Here is a 19,877-nt window from a genome sequence, read left to right as displayed (position 1 = left end):
AATGGGGTTCTTCATGCCAGCCCAGTATCAGGACCCCACCACACAAGTCACATTGTGAATTCCTGCATGGAGGCCTTGTGGGTAACTGCCTTCACCTTGGCATTCACCTCAGGGTCCAGCTGGTAAGGGTGGGCTTGGCAATCAAGCATAATGGGGACGGGAATAAAGAGTGAGAATATGTGCCAAGACTAATGTGGCGCATGTCTCAGAGATGGACGCCATCTATGGCCAGTGTCGGGTTGTTAAGCATAAGGCAGAAAAGGTAAAGGAAAAGACTTTGGCCCCTCTTTTTTAAAAAAAATTTTTTTTCTAATGTTTATTTTTGAGAGAGAGAACAAGCTGGGGAGAGGCAGAGAGAGAGAAGAAGCCAGGATCTGAAGCAGGCTCTGCACTGTCGGCGCAGAGCCCAATGCAGAGCTCAAACCCACAAACTGTGAGATCATGACCTGAACCCAAGTTGAACACTTGACTGACTGCGCCACCCAGGTGTCCCTTTTTGACCCCTCTTGAGGAAAGAATCTACAGGAAAACTTTTTGATGTGGTTAAAAGTAAATTTTTATCTAACCAAACTTTTTTTCTTTTATTTAAAATGAAACCAATGCATGTACATGGTTATAAAATGAAGTAGAAAAGAAGGTAGCAGTTTCCCATCCAGTTCTTTTCCAACCTCTCTCCAGGGGCAACCAATTTTTTAAGACTCTATTTATAGGGTGCCTGGGTGGCTCAGCCAGATGAGCATCTGACTCTTGATTTTGGCTCAGGTCATGATCCCAGGGTCACAGGATCAAGCCCACATCGGGCTCCATGGTGAGCTTGGAGCCTGCTTGAGATTCTCTCTCTTTCTCCCTCTGCCCCTCTCCCAAACACTTTCTCACTCTCTCTCTAAAATAAAAAAATTTTAAAGACTCTATTTTTACACTTGATCTCATCCAAAAGGCTGAGAAGCGATAAAGACTCTATTTTTAGAGCGGGCAACTTTATTCCTCTAAATACCTGTAATATGTTTTATGATGTCATAATAGGTCCAGTATCCAGAATAACATGGTAATAGGTAGTAGCACTGCTCACACCTTTGGGGATTCTTGGGCTCTGGCTCCAAACTAGACATCCCATACACCTCAGTGCCCTTGGGGAGGTGGGTACGTGTGCTCTTGGCTGTATGAGGGATATTTGCATTATTTTAGTGTGTGTATGTGCTTTGAGGGCAGCCAAGGAGGTAGAACATAGTGGGTATTTGCTTTGTATACCCAGCAACCAAACACCCTCATTAGTGGAGGCTATTTGGTTACCCTGAACTACTGTTTCTATAAAAACAGCAGGATAAATGCTCCCTCTCCCCCGAGTTGATAGTTTCCTCTAACAAATTGTTTTTATTTCTGAGTATCATTATGGACTCAAGGATTCTTTGTATATTCACTGTGATTCCATCATGACAATGGCTGTTTTTAATGTTGAAATCTTCCCAACTATGATGTCTAGATTTTCCTGGTACTTTTCCTCTACAGATCTGGAATCGTTTCATGGGAAAGAAGTATTTAGAAAACAAAATCTGAGTTCCAGGATTGATCATTTCTACGGATATGTTATGGCTTTTAGACCATTCAGATAACAGAGCAGAAAATGTATTTGGAAAATCGTTAGTTTATGGTGATGTGGGTTGCACAGCAATGTGAATGTACTTAACGCCACTGAACTATACACTTTAGAATGGTTAAAATGTAAATCTTACGTATATTTTGCCACAATAAAAAATAATTTGAAAATTGAGTTTATAATATTTCGTTTGAATTTAATGTCACAGAGTTTTTACTATACCTGTTTGACTTTGTATTTGGTTCCTAATAATATTAATATAATTACTTATTTACTTTATTCCATGATACCCATTATATAGTTTCAAAAATAATACTAATATTATAATAAATCTGCTAAGTGAAGTGAAAATTTTTTTTAATGCTTATTTTTGGGAGAGAGAGAGACAGAGCACGAGTGGGGGAGGAGCAGAGAGAGAGGGAGACACAGAATCTGAAGCGGCTCCAGTCTCTGAGTTGTCAGCACAGAGCCCGACATGGGGCTCGAACTCACCAGCCATGAGATCATGACCTAAGCTGAAGTTGGACACCCAACCGACTGAGCCACCCAGGTGCCCCTCTAAGTGAAGTTTAAATTTTCTTTATAGTTCTTTTTGTCTACAGAATATATCCTGTAAAGGATACATAGTGTATTGAGTTCCAAAGGAACTTGAAATAATTCTTTTCCCTGGTGCTTATATTACCAATCTGATAGGCAGTTAGGTCCATTTGATTTGTTCTCAACTTTAGGGTTTGCTTTTTCCTCTTTTTCATTTGATTATATTTTTTGGTTATACACACACACACACATATACACATATAATGTGACATATGTATATAGATGTCATATGGGGACATGTTTGCTGTATATATATATATATATGTATATATATATGTATATATACATACACACACATATATACACACACACACACACACATATAATGTGACATATGCATATAAATGTCATATGGGGACATATTTGCTGTTAGAATGCAGGCTTTAATACCACCAGGAATCCATTGGGAGGAATAAGCTACAGTTTTATTTAGCAGAAGAGTGATTTATATCCAGGGTCACCTGAAACCCTAGTCCCTCTCTGATACTCCTTGGTCCCCTTGACTACCTGTCAGCCTCCTGGGGCTTCCAATGGGCTGAACAGGCTGGAAAACATCTCAGTTGTAGACAACAACTTTCCCCTCACACTCCAGCTTAAAGATGACCTTTCGCTCTTCTTTGAAACTGTGCATGTTACTCTTGAGCCAATATTTATCATCCCAGTAATGGGACAACCTCATGAGCTTTGTCTGTCCCAAAAACCAAATAAGGATACCTGGGAAATAGGATAAGACAGGAGAGGGGCACAGGGTCACAGGCTGGATCCTGTCCTGCCTCCATGCCCACCAATCATCCTTTAGCAAATATTCACTTAACATCTAGTGTGATAGCCTTCCTTTTGGACCTCGGAGGAGAACAGAGCTCACCTTCTCCAGGGAAGACACACTCTGAACACACAGTATGACCCCGGAGCCCAGTAAAGAGAGTGTCAATGAGTTGTTCCTGATTATATTGGAGGAAAAGAGGATTCCCCAGGGAAACAAGAGAAGGGCATTCCAGGCAGAGGCAGCAGTGTGTGAGAAGGCAGGAGGGATCTAGTGTGTTTGGGGAATGCCAAGAAGCACAGTGTGTGTTTAGGGAGAGAAGGTAGTGGTGGTTAGATCATGAAGGGTCTTAAAAGCCAGGCAAAGAACTTTAGACTCAACCTGAAGTCCCTGGGAAAATGGACATTTTTGGCAGAAGGATGAAGGTCAGTGAGTTGAAGAAGTTGTCTTACCTGGTCACATGTGTGCAGGGCATACAACAAACCCACGAACCCCAAGGATGGAAACCAACTGTGTTTCCCCAGCCAACAATGCTGGACATACTGGAGAAAGTTGAGGCTGATCACCAAGACCTAGAGAATATAAGGGAGAGTGCTGACCTGAAGGGCATCCAGTGGCTGCCCACAGCCACATCATCCTGCTCCTCCCCCTTTACCCTCCTGGATCCCTCACCTTGTCTTTGCTCTTGTTACTTCTACTAGGGACCTGGACGATCTGAAATCTAAAAAGGGATTGGGATGTGGGAATTTTAGAGTCATTTGACACAGAAGCCCCCAAGCTTAGGTAAGCCTTGAGGGTGCCCCAAAATTCAGCAAGGGTCCCTCTGGAGTCCCCACTGTCACCCTCTGCAATGGCTCCACTCACTGCCATACCCTGGGCTTCTGAAGCTCTATTCCCGCAGCACTTCCATAAACCACTTTAGACCAGATGAATTCAGAGGAAGCAGCAGCAGTGGGGTGCCAGGATCCTGTGTGCTAGCCATCTCAGTGTACATAATGTGCATGGTGGTTTTGTTCCCCACATCCATCTCAAAGCCTTGGACAGGGGCCTGGTTCATCCTAGAAAGGAGAGCAGAGTAGAGATTTGGGGGAAGAAGGGGATTTGGTCTGACTTTCCTGGTCTCCACCTCCTACTCTGCACCCACCTGAGGACCATGCCATGTTGGTTAATCCTAAATCCATGGCCAGAGCCCCGTAGGAACCTTGAGTTTCCAACCACTGCACAGGTCCGGCAGCTGGGCCCTGCATAGCCCTATGCATGTCTGGGAGACTTTTCTACTGGCTGCTGGTCCTGATCCTCAAACTCTTTCTTTTTTTTTTTTTTTTTTAATTTTTTTTTTCAACGTTTATTTATTTTTGGGACAGAGACAGAGCATGAACGGGGGAGGGGCAGAGAGAGAGGGAGACACAGAATCGGAAACAGGCCCCAGGCTCTGAGCCATCAGCCCAGAGCCCGACACGGGGCTCGAACTCACGGACCACAAGATCGTGACCTGGCTGAAGTCGGACGCTTAACCGACTGCGCCACCCAGGCGCCCCTCAAACTCTTTCTTTGACTTGACACCCTGAAGTTCAGAAAAGCATAGGAGGGAGGAATAGGGGCTCATCTCAGACTCAGTATCTTTGGAAGAAGATTAGAGCTTGGGACCGTGAAGGGAAAGATGGGCAGAGCATGGTGTTGGGAGCAGGGACTGGACAGAGACCAAGACTGTGTACTGACCAACCACAATATCAGAGCATCAGAGGACATGGGCTCTTTTGACTTCTGCACAGGCTCAACGGCCCTTTCGAAGCATTCATCAAACCAGTCAGATCCTCCAGGTGTGTGGAGGCAGGCAGGGCACTCGAAGATCTCAGATGAACACATACACTTTCTGAAAGATCTGAAGCATTGGCAGGATTCTGGCCTTGACTGTATTCTGGCCTTTTCATGGAGGTCATTCTGGCTGAATTCCTGGCTCAGGAAGGAGGCTATCAGACACAATGTAAGCCTACAGGCAGCTACCAGACTCCACTTCAAGTATCGAACCCGCATCTCTGGCATCCACGATGGTGCCCCAGCAGACAGTAGTTTAGCTCTGACACCTGGTACTGGGAAGGAGGAGGGGCTGGGGCCAACAGACCAGTGCCCCCTGTCCTGATGGCTTCCGTTCTTCCCCTAACCCTTCACACCACATCTCAGTCCCAACACCTCACCTCTTGCTTCCTCAGCCACCTGCTAAATGCTAAAAGGAAATCTGCTAAGGCCTGGGGTGGAGGTTGAGAAGAAGGAAGAGGTGACACCTGTGTTCTGTGGTCTCCCAGAGGAGATTGATACCCAGTGAGGTCTTTCATGCCAGTCCAGTTATAACAGGGACCTCATCACAGACACCACATTGTGACCTCCACTATGAAGGCTTATTGGCAAGTCCCCCTTCTTCACTTTGGCATTCAGCCCAGAGCCCAGCTGACAAGGGAGGCTTGGAAGTCAAGTGTCAAGGGAACAAGAGGGTGAGGAGGGAATGGGTATGTGCCAAGTCTGATGTAGACGAGCAGGAGACAGAGAAGGGAAAGGAAGGGCCATTTGGAACCATCTGGGTCAGAGAAAATTTATCATATTGACAAATTCATGATAGATGAATACTTGGTCTATTTAACCCTTTTTTTTTTAATTTTTTATTTATTTATTTTTTTTTTCAATGTTTATTTATTTTTGGGACAGAGAGAGACAGAGCATGAACGGGGGAGGGGCAGAATCGGAAACAGGCTCCAGGCTCTGAGCCATCAGCCCAGAGCCTGACGCGGGGCTCGAACTCACGGACCGCGAGATCGTGACCTGGCTGAAGTCGGAGGCTTAACCGACTGCGCCACCCAGGCGCCCCAATTTTTTCAAAACAAAACCAAAACAAATCACATTGTCCACAAAGGCTTTTAACATGAAGCAACTGCCCTCATTCCTCTTTACCTGAGGCCTCTCCTCAGAGGCGTCCTCTTTTTTTTTTTTTTAATTTTTTTTAATGTTTTATTTATTTTTGAGACAGAGAGAGACAGAGCGTAAGCAGGGGAGGGGCAGAGAGAAAGTGAGACACAGAATCCAAAGCAGGCTCCAGGCTCTGAGCTGTCAGCACAGAGCCGGATGCAGGGCTCGAACTCTAACTCACAGACAGTGAGATCATGACCTGAGCTGAAGTCGGACGTTTAACCGACTGAGCCACTCAGGCGCCCCAGAGACATCCTCTTCTGTTCTTCAACATTTGCTTCCGTATTTCTTTTTTTTTTTTTTTAATTTTTTTTAACGTTTATTATTTTTGGGACAGAGAGAGACAGAGCATGAACGGGGGAGGGGCAGAGAGAGAGGGAGACACAGAATCGGAAACAGGCTCCAGGCTCCGAGCCATCAACCCAGAGCCTGACGCGGGGCTCGAACTCACGGAGTGCGAGATCGTGACCTGGCTGAAGTCGGACGCTTAACCGACTGCGCCACCCAGGCGCCCCTGCTTCCGTATTTCTAAATGATTAAAAAAAAAAAAAAAAATTGGGGGAGGGCACCTGGGTGGTTCAGTCGGTTGAGTGTCTGACTTCGACTCAGGTCATGATCTCAAGGTTTGTGAGTTCGAGCCCTGCGTCGGTCTCTGTGCTGTTAGCTCAGAGCCTGGAGCCTGCTTCGGATTCTGTTGTCTCCTCCTCTCTCTGCCCCTCCCCCACTTGTGATCTGTCTCTCTCTGTCTCTCAAAAATAAATAAATGTAAAAAAAACCGATATGCTCATACCACTGTATCATGATACTATGTGTACTCTACCCGCTATATACATCATATCATTATGTTTAGTAGTACCCTCTTGGTTACTTTGTAATTTTATATAATGGACCCTAACATCTATTTCTCATTCTGTAGCTACAAGACAAGATTTCTTGAATCCCTTCTCTCTGAGAATGTTGTGCCATACACTTCTATTTGTCAATTATCTTCCCTTTACACATCTCAACATTGGTATTTTGAACTTCTACATCAAGGATAATATTTACATTCTGTTGTGTCATTAAGCTTCATGTGCTTTGTCTCTAGCGGTGCTATCCCAAAGAAATATGTGAACCAATATTTAATGTTTAAATATTGTCATTTCAACATGTATGCAATATAAAAATATTATTGAGATATTTTGCATTCTCCTTGCTTGAAACTTAAGTCTCCTTTTTTAAAAAATATATTTATTTTTGGGAGAGTGCAAGCGGGGCAAGAGGCAGAGAGAGGGGGACAGAGAATCCCAAGCAGGCTCTGCACTGACAGGCTGACAGCAGCGAGCCCGAAGTGAGGCTTGAATTCGTGAACTGCAAGATCATGACCTGATCTGAAGTCGGACACTCAACCGACTGAGCCACCCAGGCACTCTGAAACAAAGTCTTCTAAATCCAAATTGTATTTTACACTCACGATATATCTAAATTTGAGTACTCAGTTTTCATCAAATACATGATCTATACATTTTTTTTTTAATTTTTTTTTTCAACGTTTATTTATTTTTGGGACAGAGAGAGACAGAGCATGAACGGGGGAGGGGCAGAGAGAAAGGGAGGCACAGAATCAGAAACAGGCTCCAGGCTCTGAGCCATCAGCCCAGAGCCCGACGCGGGGCTCGAACTCACAGACCGCGAGATCGTGACCTGGCTGAAGTCGGACGCTTAACCGACTGCGCCACCCAGGCGCCCCGATCTATACATTTTATAAAATTTGATAATATAAAAAGTAGATTTACATATCCAAGTTATAACCAGTATACTTAAAGGTTTTCCAATAACTGAATTGTGTTCACTTTTTTTATTTTTAAAAATTTTTTTTCAACGTTTATTTATTTTTGGGACAGAGAGAGACAGAGCATGAACGGGGGAGGGGCAGAGAGAGAGGGAGACACAGAATCAGAAACAGGCTCCAGGCTCTGAGCCATCAGCCCAGAGCCTGACACGGGGCTCGAACTCCCAGACAGCGAGATCGTGACCTGGCTGAAGTCAGACGCTTAACCGACTGCGCCACCCAGGCGCCCCATGTGTTCACTTTTAAATTCAGACTAATGAAAATTTTTATTTCTTACTTGCACTAGCTATATTTCACATGCTCATCCACCATATTGGATGGCAGAGAACTATAGTCCATAACTATATAGAACTATATAGTCCATAACTATAGATTCTAAAAGTCCAAATTCTATTATCATGTTCACATTATTGTGACTAGACAAATATTGTTTCCTATAGAGTCTAGTAGTGAACTAGGACTACTTTCCTTTTACTGTTCATTATAATTTCCTAAGAAAGGCTATATAGAAGATAAACGTTTTGAATCCTTGCATGTCTAGAAAAGCCATTATTCTGCTTACAGTGGGTAGAATTGTGTCCCTGAAAAAAATATGTTCAGGTCCTGGCCCCTGGTACCTGTAAATGTGACCTTATTTGGAAATAGGGTATTTGCAAATGTAATTGAGCTAGAAAAAAATTCATGCTGGATTAGGATTGGCCTTAATCCAATGACTGGTGTCCTTATAAAATGAGGAAAATTTGGGAACCAAAGACACAGGGGAGAGTTCCATAGAACAGATTCCCCCTCAGAACCTCCAGAAGGGACCAACCTGAATTTTGGACTTCTAGCTTCCAGAACTATGAGAGAATATAAATTTCTGTTGTTTTAAGCTACCTAGGGGTGCCTGGGGTGGCTCAGTCGGTTAAGCATCCGACTTCAGCTCAGGTCATGAACTCACTGTGAGTTCAAGCCCCGTATAAGGCTCTGCATTGACAACTTGGAGCCTGCTTGGGATTCTTTCTCTTCCCTCTCTCTACCCCTCCCCTGATTAAGCTCACACATGCTCTCGCTCTCTCTCAAAATTAATTAATTAAAATAAAATAAAATAAAATAAAATAAAATAAAATAAAGGATAAAAGAGAGGATTCGTGGGGACCTAGGTGGCTCAGTCAATTAGGCATCAAGTCTTGGTTTCGGTTCAGGTCATGATCTTGCTTTTTGTGAGTTCAAGCCCCACACTGGGCTCAGTGCAGAGCCTACTTGGGATTCTCTCTCTCTCTCTCTCTCTCTCTCTCTCTCTCTCTCTCTTTCTCTCTTTCTTCCCCCCTACCTCTCAAAATAAATAAATGAACTTAAAAACAAAGTTACCTATTTTGTGCTAATTTGTTATGGGAGCCATGGAGACCACAATGTCCTTAGGCTTGATTGATAGTTTGGCTGGGTGTAAAAGATCCTAGGTTGCAAAAGTAGCTCCAGAGCCTGATGGCATATTCCATCATCTTCCAGACTCCAGTGCTGTTGGCAGAAGTGTGATGTGTGTTAGTTGGAATTCTTGGTCTCAGAAACAGAAACAAACTGCTAAAAATTTAAGCAGAAAAACAACTCATTGGTTAAACATCTAACAGTTTACAGAATAGTTATGAAATCTAGAGAATCAGTCTGAGGCAAGACATAGCCAAAGACGACCCCAGGAATGACCCAACCTGGAATGTCACAACTATTGCCACCACAACCAGATTCTCGATGCTGTGGGACACTATAGTAGTTTCAACATGGCGACAAATTCTTTTCAGGTCTTTCCATGAGGAAGAGGAGTCCATTTCTCCATTTCTTGAACCTGAGGTCATGTTATGACTTCATCTAACTAATACCATGCTGCAGAAGTGACATTGTGTGACTTCATAGCCTCAGCCTTAACAGGCCTTGCATCTCCTAATCTCATTCTCTGGTAATGCCTCCACCAAGAAGTCCAGGATCAAAAATTAGGTTGAGAGGGAAGCCCAGCAACCTAGCAATCCCAGCCATCCCGGCTAGGGCACAGACATGCAAGTGAGGCCATCGGAGACCATGCAGCCTCAACCAAACCACAAGCTATCAGCACCTGCATAAGGGACCACTAGAAAAACTGCCCTATTGATCCATATCATTGCAATAAATAATTATTGTTGTTTTAAGTCACTACATCTTCAGGGAAGTTTCCTATGAAATAATACATAATGGATACAGACATTCTGCCCAGTTCAGACTAGCTATAGAGAATAATCTCTTACTCTGCACTTTCACATCATGACATCAAGTTTCAAAGTTCATGAAAGAACCATATGATTGAACACACGTAGGTCACATGCCCATGCTCTCACCTCAATGAGGCAGGAAGGGGAACTACAGGACACATTTTGCATTCATTAGTGGGAGGAAGAACCCTGACTCCACTTATCTTGGGTTAGTCTCCAGTAGAAAGAGGCATTGTTTCTCTCTCTCTCATCATAGTGTGTGTTGGAATAGCTATCCTTCCGCCTCTAATTTTTTCTCCCCTCTTTTTGTTGATAGTATGACAAGAGTACTTTTCTGTCATGGATAGCAAGTTACAAATGGCTAAACAGAAATTTATTTCTTATTCATACAAATTCAAAATAGATAGGAATAGGGTAGTGCCTCTATTTCATGAAGTATCCAGGCACTCAATAAAACAGTAACCAAGTCTCCATCATCTTCAACACAGTGATTCTGAGATTTTCATGGGCATCCACACACAGCTGGGTGTTAGGAGAAGAGGAAGAAAATGGTAAGTGGAAGGGAGACTATTTAGACCAGGCACAGAAGTAGCACACAAGATATATGTATGCATACACTGAACAGAAATCAATTACATTGCCATACTAAGTACAAGACAACAGGGAAAACATAGTCTTGTGTTTTCTCGGGAATAACAGATGAGTTTGCTTAACATCAAGCCTATCTCTGCTGCATTACTATCTCTGTTTCCACATTCACCTTACTGTATGTCTACTCTCAGCATCAGTTCTTGTTCAGAATACCAGATCAAACTTGCTAGCTGGTGACTTCTGAGTGTTTCTCCAAGATTTATTTGTTTTTTTAACCTCCAGTTGAATTAGTTTCACCAAATTTAAGGTTTTTTTTTTAAGGCCCCAGCACAGGGGCCTGATGTGCGTCCTGACACAGGTCCCGATGCAGGGCCCAAACTCATGACCCTGAGATCAAGACCTGAGCAGAGATCAAGAGTCAGGTGCCTAACTGAATGAACCACCCAGGAGCCCTCAAATTTAAGCTTTTGACACGTGAGGATATTGTTACATTTTTCTGAAAAATTAACCATTCTAAGGGTTGTTTTTTTCAGTCTCTGCCTGATTTTCCTTCAAAAACATTAGGCTGCTTTTTAAAATCTTAATGCTTATCTGTAAGATTAAAACTACTTTGAGGGTGCCCTGCTGGCTCAGTCAGTGGAGCATGTGACTCGATCTTGGGGGTGTGAGTTCAAGTCCTACATTGCATGTAGAGATTAGTTAAAAAATTTAAAAATCTATAAAAAGACCCTACTCTGTATATGAATATATTCTGCTTTTTATCTCAATGAAATTTTTTCTATTTCATCTTTTTCCAGTTTCATTGATATAATTGTCATATAACGTTGTATTAGCTTAAGGTATTCAACAAAATGATTTAATATGTTTATATTGTGAAATAGTTGCCACAATAAGTTTAGTTAACATCCATCACCTCACATAGTTAGAATTTTTTTTTCTTGGGATGAAGACTTTCAAGATCTACTTTCTTAGATTCAAATATACAATATCATACTGTTAACTATAGTTACCATGTTGTACATTATATCCCCAGAATTTATAACTGGAAGTTTGTGCCTTTTGACCACCTTTACCCATTTCCCCCACCCCATCACTCACTTCTGATAACCACCAATCTGCTCTCTATTTCTATGAGTTTGGTGTTTTTAGTCTCCACGTATAAGTGAGATCATGCGATATTTATCTTTCTCTGTCTGAATTATTTCACTTAGGATAATGCCCTCAAAGTCTATCCATGTTGTTGCAAATGGCAGGATTTCCTTCTTTTGTGGCTAAATTTTAGATAGATAGTTAGATATAGTTAGATAGATATAGTTATAGATATACAGATATACAGATATGTACAGATGTACATATATATGTTATATATATATTATATATATATATCATATATATATATATAATATTTTCTTTATTCATCCATTGATGGACTCTTAGGTTGTCTCAATGTCTTGGCAATTGTAAATAATGCTGCAGTAAATGTGGAGGTGCAGATATCTCTTTGAGGTCCTGTTTTTCCTCTGGATATATACCCATAGTGGAATTTCTAGATTATAAGGTAGTTCTATTTTCAACTTTTGAGGAAACCCCATACTGTTTTCCACAGCAGCTGCACCAATTTACATTGCTACCAACAGAGTACAAGAGTTCTCTTTTCTCTGTAGCCTTGCCAACACTTGTTAGCTTGTCTTTTTTATGATAACCATTCTCTTTAAGTCCTCCTCCCTTTCATTTAATTTTTTTTTTTTATTTGACAGAGCGGAAGCAGGAGAGAGGGGCAGAGGGCAGAGAGCGAGAGAGAGAGAACCTCTCCATGCCCAGCATGGAGCCCAACATGAGGCTGGATCCCACGACCCTGGGATCATGACCTGAGCCAAAATCAAGAGTCAGACGCCCAACAGACTGAGCCACCTGGGCGCCCCAAAGAGTTATTCTGACAGGTGTGAGGTGATATCTTTCTGTGTGTGTATTTTTTAAGATTTTATTTATTTAATTTTTAAGTAGGCTCTATGCCCATCGTGGAAATCATACTCACAGCCTGAGATCAAGAGTCCCATGCTCCACTGACTCAGTCAGGCACCCTGTTCACTATAGTTTTGATTTGCATTTCCCTGATGATGAGTGATGCTGAGCATTTTTATGTACCTGTTGGCACTTTGTAGGTCTTCTTTAGAACACTGTCTATTTAGTTTCTATGCCCATTTTTCAATTGGATTGTTCATTTTTTTGCTATTGAGTTGTAGGAGTTCTTTATATATTTTGGATATTAACACCTTATCAGATACATGATTTGCAAATATTTTCTCCTATTCTGTAGTTTCCCTTTTCATTTTGTTGATTTCCTTTGCTGTGCAGAAGCTTTTTAGTTTGATGTGGTCCCGCTTATTTCTATTTGCCTGTATTGCCTTTGACAAAAGGCTAGTATTATAGCTAGAAAGCTATTAGCCTCGCATGCAACTTTCCTTAGTGAGTTCATGCATATCTGAACTTGTCAGCAGTTCTTCCACACATCTAAAATTAAATTCTAATTACTGGGGCACCTGGGTGGCTCAGTTGGTTGAGCGCCTGACTTCGGCTCAGGTCATGATCTCACAGCTCGTGAGATCAAGCCCTGCGTCAGGCTTTGTGCTGACAGCTCAGAGCCTGGGGCCTGCTTCAGATTCTGTGCCTTGCTCTCTCTCTGCCCCAACCCACTCACATTCTGTCTCTGTCTCTCTCAAAAATAAACATTAAAAAAAATTCTAATTACTATAATTTTTTTGTTATGGTAAAAACTATATAACATAAAATTTACCGTCTAAACCATTTTTAAGTGTGCAGTTCAGTATATTTACATTTTGAAAGAGATCTCCAGGGGCGCCTGGGTGGCGCAGTCGGTTAAGCGTCCAACTTCAGCCAGGTCACGATCTCGCGGTCCGTGAGTTCGAGCCCCGCGTCAGGCTCTGGGCTGATGGCTCAGAGTCTGGAGCCTGTTTACAATTCTGTGTCTCCCTCTCTCTCTGCTCCTCCCCCGTTCATGCTCTGTCTCTCTCTGTCCCAAAAATAAATAAACGTTGAAAAAAAATTAAAAAAAAAAAAAAAAAAAAAAAAAGAAAGAGATCTCCAGAACTTATTCATCTTTCAAAATTGAACAATAATTTCCCATTCCCACCTCCCCCACCAGCCCCTGGAAACCACCATTATACTTTCTGTTCCTATGAATTTAACTACTCTAGATACTTCGTGTAAGAGGAATCATACAGTATTTGTCTTTTTGTGTGTGCTTTATTTCACTTAGTATGTCTTCAAATTGTATTAAAATATTAAATACATATAAAAGAATATAACAAGAAAAATACCCATATACCTATCTTTTTTTTAATTTTTATATTTTTTAGCGTTTTTCATTTTTGAGAGATGGAGAGAGACAGAGAATCTGGGCAAGGGGCAGAGAGGCAAAGAGGGAGACACAGAAATCTAAGCAAGCTCCAGGCCCTGAGGCCTGAGGCGGAGCTTGAACTCATAGACCCCAAGATCATGACCTGAGTTGAAGTCAGACCCTTAACCGACTAAGCTACGCCCCTCCCACGTACCTATCTTAATGAATATAACATCATAAATATCATTGAAGGCCCTTGGTGTTCCTTCTTCCTTGACAGATGTTAACACTATGGAGAATTTTGTATTTATCATTCCCTTGGCTTTTTCTTTTTACAATATTTATGTGTATCTAAACATTATTTAATTTTGTATGTTTTCGAACATTGTATATGCAATCACACTATATGCACTTTTGTGCAACTGCTTTTTTTGTTGAGGTGAAAGTCACATAACATACAATGAACATACATAACACAATGAACCATTTAAGAGTACAATTCAGTGGCATTTATTCACAATGTTACGTAGCCACCAGCTCTCTCTACTTACAAGACTTTTTCAACACCCCATACAAACACTCTGTACCCATTAAATAATCACTTACTACTCTCTCCTGTCCCCAGCCTCTGGTTACCATTGATTTTTCTGTTTCTATGGATTTTCCTGTTCCAGATATATCATATAAAAGGTATCATACAAAATGTGATCTTTTGCGTATGGCTTCTTTCATTTAGCTTAATGTTTTTGAGGTTCTTCTAAGATGTAGCACGTATTAATACTTTACCTCTTTTTAAGTTTATTTATTTTGAAAGACAGTGAGTGTGCGCATACACATCAGAGAGGGGCAGAGACAAAGGGAGAGAGAGAATCCCAAACTGACAGCGTGGAGTCCAACGTGGGGCTCAGTCCCATGAACCGTGAGATCATGACCTGAGCTGAAATCAAGAGTCAGACGCTTAACTGACTAAGCCACCCAGGAGCCCCAGTACTTGGCTCCTTTTGATGGCTGAATAATAAATATCACATTGTATGCACATACATTCGTTTATCCATTCACCCACCAATAGTCATTTGGGTTGTTTCCACCTTTTTCAACTATTGTAAATAATGCTGCTGATAAACATTTGTGTACACGTGTCTGTGTGAACATATGTTTCTGTTTCTCTTGGGTATCCGTGGAAAAGTAGAACTGCTGGTGAATATGGTAATTCTATGTTCAACTTTCTGGGGAACTGCCAAACTGTTTTCCACAGCAGGAAGGCAATGAGCTGCTGCGCAGGAGCTCGCTGGCCGTATCACATACTCACCACGCTCATGTCACTGCAGGACAGCGATGAAGACTTAGTTTGGGCTCCAGTTCTAGCAAAACATAACCTGAAAGCTCTCCTGCTACAGAAATCCAGAACTGCCGGTCAAAATACAGTATTACATTTTTTTAGTTGTATTCATTTTTTAATGTGTAAGATGGGTCTGTGGTATACAGTCCAAAAGGTACAGAAAGTAAGTGAAAGGAAAGAATCCATCCCCACCTTATTCCCCGCTTATTCTCCAGAGATAACTTCTATCCCCAGACACAACCACCATTCCTAATTAGTCTTGTGTATCCTTCGTGAATTCGTTGAAAATTTTATGAACATACATATTGTTTTAATAAAAACTTTTTTGTTTTCTAAATTTTTTATGTTTTATTTATTTTGGAGAGAGAGACAGAGACAGAGTACAAGTTGGAGAGGGGCAGAGAGAGAAGGAGATAGAAACTGAAGCAGGCTCCAAGCTCTGAGCTGTCAGCACAGAGCCAGACGCTGGGCTCAAACTCATGAACCACAAGATCATGACCTGGGCCGAAGTTGGGTGCTTAACCGACTAGGCCACCCAGATGCCCCTAGTAAAAACTATTTTAAATGCAGAGCAGAGGTCAAACAAAAAATATTTGGAAGTCTCCAGATGAAAAAAGAACTGAAAAACAGTACAGAGAGTGCTTGCGCTGCCTGAGGAGCCCAGGAATTTAGGAGGTAAATGCCTGTGTGGGCAGAGGACCTTGAGCCCAGGGGAGGCAGAGAAGGAATGGGGGCCCCTACAAAACATTGGGAGCCACATGGAGCTGAACCTTCAGCAAAAAGCTAAGCTAGAAACCACCACCCTCCCCCCCAACTTGGGAATGCAAGCTGGTGCAGCCACTCTGGAAAACAGTATGGAGGTTCCTCAAAAAACTAAAAATAGAGCTACCCTACGACCCAGCAATTGTACTACTAGGCATTTATCCACGGGATACAGGTGTGCTGTTTCAAAGGGACACATGCACCCCCATGTTTACAGCAGCACTATCAACAATGGCCAAAGTATGGAAAGAGCCCAAATGTTCATCGATGGATAAATGGGTAAAGAAGATGTGGTATAGAAAGAGGAGGAGCCAAGATGGTGGAACAGCATGGAAATTTTTTGTGTGTCTCACGTCCATGAAATACAGCCAGACCAACACTAAACCATCCTACACACCTAGAAAACTGATTGGAGGATTAACACAACAATCTGCACAACCTGAGCCACAGAATTCAGCAGGTATGCGGCGCGGAATGGTAAATTTGGAGAGCGAGAAGCAGCGGAGGGTAGGGAACCACTTTTGTGGGCGGAGAGACGACTGAGACTGGGGAGCAGGGTGGAGAATACGGGGAAAGCACCCCTCCCCAAAAGCAGCTGGAGACAAAGTGGAAAATTGGAAATAGCCACAGGGACTAAACCAAAAAGGGATAAAGGAGAAAGGGGAGGGTTTAAATTCCATTAAGACTGTAAACAAGGGGAGCACAAAGGCTGCAACCCGCAGCTCGATACCTGGCATTGGGAAGGGCAAATCCCCAGGAGCAGAGTGGGGTCCGGGAGGTTCTTGAGCCACACGGGGAAAAGTGGTTCCACTGCTGGAAGGACATTTGATAAAGACTGTTGAAGCCACCTGGTCCCAGCAGACTCCAGAAGACGGCCACATTTGCTGGTGCTCGGGCAAGGTTGGCAAGGGTGAAGCCAGGTACCAGATGTGTGTTGTGATTTTCCATAATCCCTGAAATGCTGCTACACTGTCTCACAAGCTTTTTCTGGGGCGGGCTGGCACCTGGCTGCAGTCTCCAGGCACCGGCAGCAGCAGGGTCCAGCAAGCGTTCCTGGATGCAGCCGACATTCCGCCATTGCTCATTCGGCCATTGCTCGGTGAGACCCTCCCACAGAGGGGCAGAACGGGTCAAAGCCGCAGTCCTTCGGAAATAAGGGGCCAGGAAAAACAGCCACATCTGAGACAAAACTCGTTAGAGAAGTACTGCCTGGGCCTGGTCACGGAGAGTGAAAAAGCAGGGAGTGGACGATAGCTGAACACAGAGGATGGGTGTCCAGGGCACATGGGCCATTCTCCAGAATAGACCATATACTAGGACACAAAGCCCTAAGTAAGTACAAAAAGATCGAGATCATACCATGCATATTTTCAGACCACAACGCTATGAAACTCGAAATCAGCCACAAGAAAAATTGTGGAAAGGTAACAAATACTTGGAGACTGAAGAACATCCTACTAAAGAATGAATGGGCTAACCAAGCAGTTAAAGAGGAAATTAAAAAGTATATGGAAGTCAATGAAAATGATACCACCACCACCCAAAACCTCTGGGACGCAGCAAAGGCAGTTATAAGAGGAAAGTATATAGCAATCCAGGCCTTCCTAAAGAAGGAAGAAAGATCTCAGATACACAACCTAACCTGACACCTTAAGGAGCTAGAAAAAGAACAGCAAATAAAACCGAAAACCAGCAGAACACAGGAAATAATAAAGATTAGAGCAGAAATTAATGCTATCAAAACCAAAAAAAAAAAAAAACACAGTAGAAGAGATCAATGAAACCAGAAGCTGGTTCTTTGAAAGAATTAACCAAATTGATAAGCCACTAGCCAGTTTGATCAAAAAGAAAAAAGAAAGAACCCAAGTAAATAAAATCAAGAATGAAAGAGGAGAGGTCACAACCAACACAATAGAAATAAAAACAATAGTAAAAGAATATTATGAGCAATTATATGCCAATAAAATGGGTAATCTGGAAGAAATGGACAAATTTCTAGAAACACATACACTACCAAAACTGAAACAGAAAGAAATAGAAAATTTGAACAGACCCATAACCAGTAAGGAAATTGAATTAGTAATCAAAAATCTGCCAAAAAACAAGAGTCCAGGGTCAGATGGCTTTCCAGGGGAATTCTACCAAACATTTAAGGAAGAGTTATCACCTATTCTCTTAAAACTGTTCCAAAAAATAGAAACAGAAGGAAAACTTCCAAACTCTTTCTATGAAGCCAGCACTACCTTGATTCCAAAACCAGACAGAGATCCCACTAAAAAGGAGAACTATAGACCAATTTCCCTGATGAACATGGATGCAAAAATCCTCAACAAGATATTAGCCAACCGGATCCAACAATACATTAAAAAAATTATTCACCACGACAGGCTCTGGGCTGATGGCTCGGAGCCTGGAGCCTGTTTCCGATTCTGTGTCTCCCTCTCTCTCTGCCCCTCCCCCGCTCATGCTCTGTCTCTCTCTGTCCCCAAAATAAATAAATACGTTGAAAAAAAATTAAAAAAAAAATTATTCACCACGACAAAGCGGGATTTATACCTGGGATGCAGGGCTAGTTCAATATCCGCAAAACAATTAACATGATTCATCACATCAATAAAAGAAAGGACAAGAGCTATATCATCCTCTCAATAGATGCAGAGAAAGCATTTGACAAAATACAGCATCCTTTCTTGATAAAAAAAAAAAACCTCAAGAAAGTAGGGATAGAAGGAGCATACCTCGAGAATATAAAAGCCATATATGAACAACCCAATGCTAATATCACCCTCAATGGGGAAAAACTGAGAGCTTTCCCCCTAAGGTCAGGAACAAGACAGGGATGTCCACTCTCGCCACTGCTACTCAACATAGTATTGGAAGTCTTAGCCTCTGTAATCAGACAACACAAAGAAATAAAAGGCATCCAAATCAGCCAGGAGGAAGTCAAACTTTCACTCTTCACACGTGACATGATACTCTACATGGAAAACCCAAAAGATTACACCAAAAAACTGCTAGAATTGATTCATGAATTCAGCAAAGTTGTAGGATATAAAATCAATGCACAGAAATCGGTTGCATTCCTATACACCAACAATGAAGTGACAGAAAGAGAAATCAAGGAATCGATCCCATTTACAGTTGCACAAAAAACCATAAAATACCTAGGAATAAATCTAACCAAAGAGGTGAAAAATCTATACACTGAAAACTATAGAAAGCTTATGAAAAAATTTGAAGAAAAAAATGGAAAAAGATTCCATGCTTCTGGATAGGAAGAACTAATATTGTTAAAATTTTGATACTACCCAAAGCAATCTACATATTCAATGCAATCCCTATCGAAGTAACACCAGCATTCTTCACAGAGCTAGAACAAATAATCCTAAAATTTGTATGGAACCAGAAAAGACCCCGAATAGCCAAAGCGATCTTGAAAAAGAAAACCAAAGCAGGAAGCATCACAATCCCAGACTTCAAGCCATACTACAAAGCTGTAATCATCAAGACAGTATGGTACTGGCACAAGAACAGACACTCAGATCAATGGAACAGAATAGAGAACCCAGAAATGGACCCAAAAATGTATGGCCAACTAATCTTTGACAAAGCAGGAAAGAATATCCAATTAAATAAAGACAGTCTCTTCAGCAAGTAGTGCTGGGAAAACTGGACAGCAACATGCAGAAGAATGAACCTGGACCACTTTCTTATACCATACACAAAAATAAACTCAAAATGGATGAAAGACCTAAATGTAATACAGGAAGCCATCAAAATCCTCGAGGAGAAAGCAGGCAAAAACCTCTTTGATCTTGGCCGCAGCAACTTACTCAACACGTCTCCGGAGGCAAGGGAAACAAAAGCA

The 19,877-nt window shown here is 42.1% G+C and overlaps 1 protein-coding gene across 7 annotated transcripts in view; it reads right to left on the bottom strand.

The window, feature by feature from the left end:
* The window catches only part of CUNH20orf173 (chromosome unknown C20orf173 homolog), a 30,642-nt gene that overhangs the window by 2,841 nt on the left and 7,924 nt on the right, over positions 1–19,877 (bottom strand). For all 7 annotated transcript variants that reach the window (XR_005782036.1, XR_005782040.1, XR_005782038.1 and 4 more), the window contains 3 exons: positions 9,094–9,303; positions 3,627–4,012; positions 3,407–3,526 (listed from right to left, as the gene is read on the bottom strand). The gene's annotated coding sequence lies outside the window, so the exon portion shown is untranslated. The remainder of the gene's footprint in view (positions 1–3,406; positions 3,527–3,626; positions 4,013–9,093; positions 9,304–19,877) is intronic.

Source organism: Herpailurus yagouaroundi, unplaced genomic scaffold, assembly GCF_014898765.1.
Source record: "Herpailurus yagouaroundi ecotype Mexico unplaced genomic scaffold, PumYag 196, whole genome shotgun sequence".
NCBI classification, from domain to species: domain Eukaryota; kingdom Metazoa; phylum Chordata; class Mammalia; order Carnivora; family Felidae; genus Herpailurus; species Herpailurus yagouaroundi.
The sequence above is the reverse complement of the archived record's forward strand: the minus strand, read 5'-3'. Positions and strand labels throughout refer to the sequence as shown.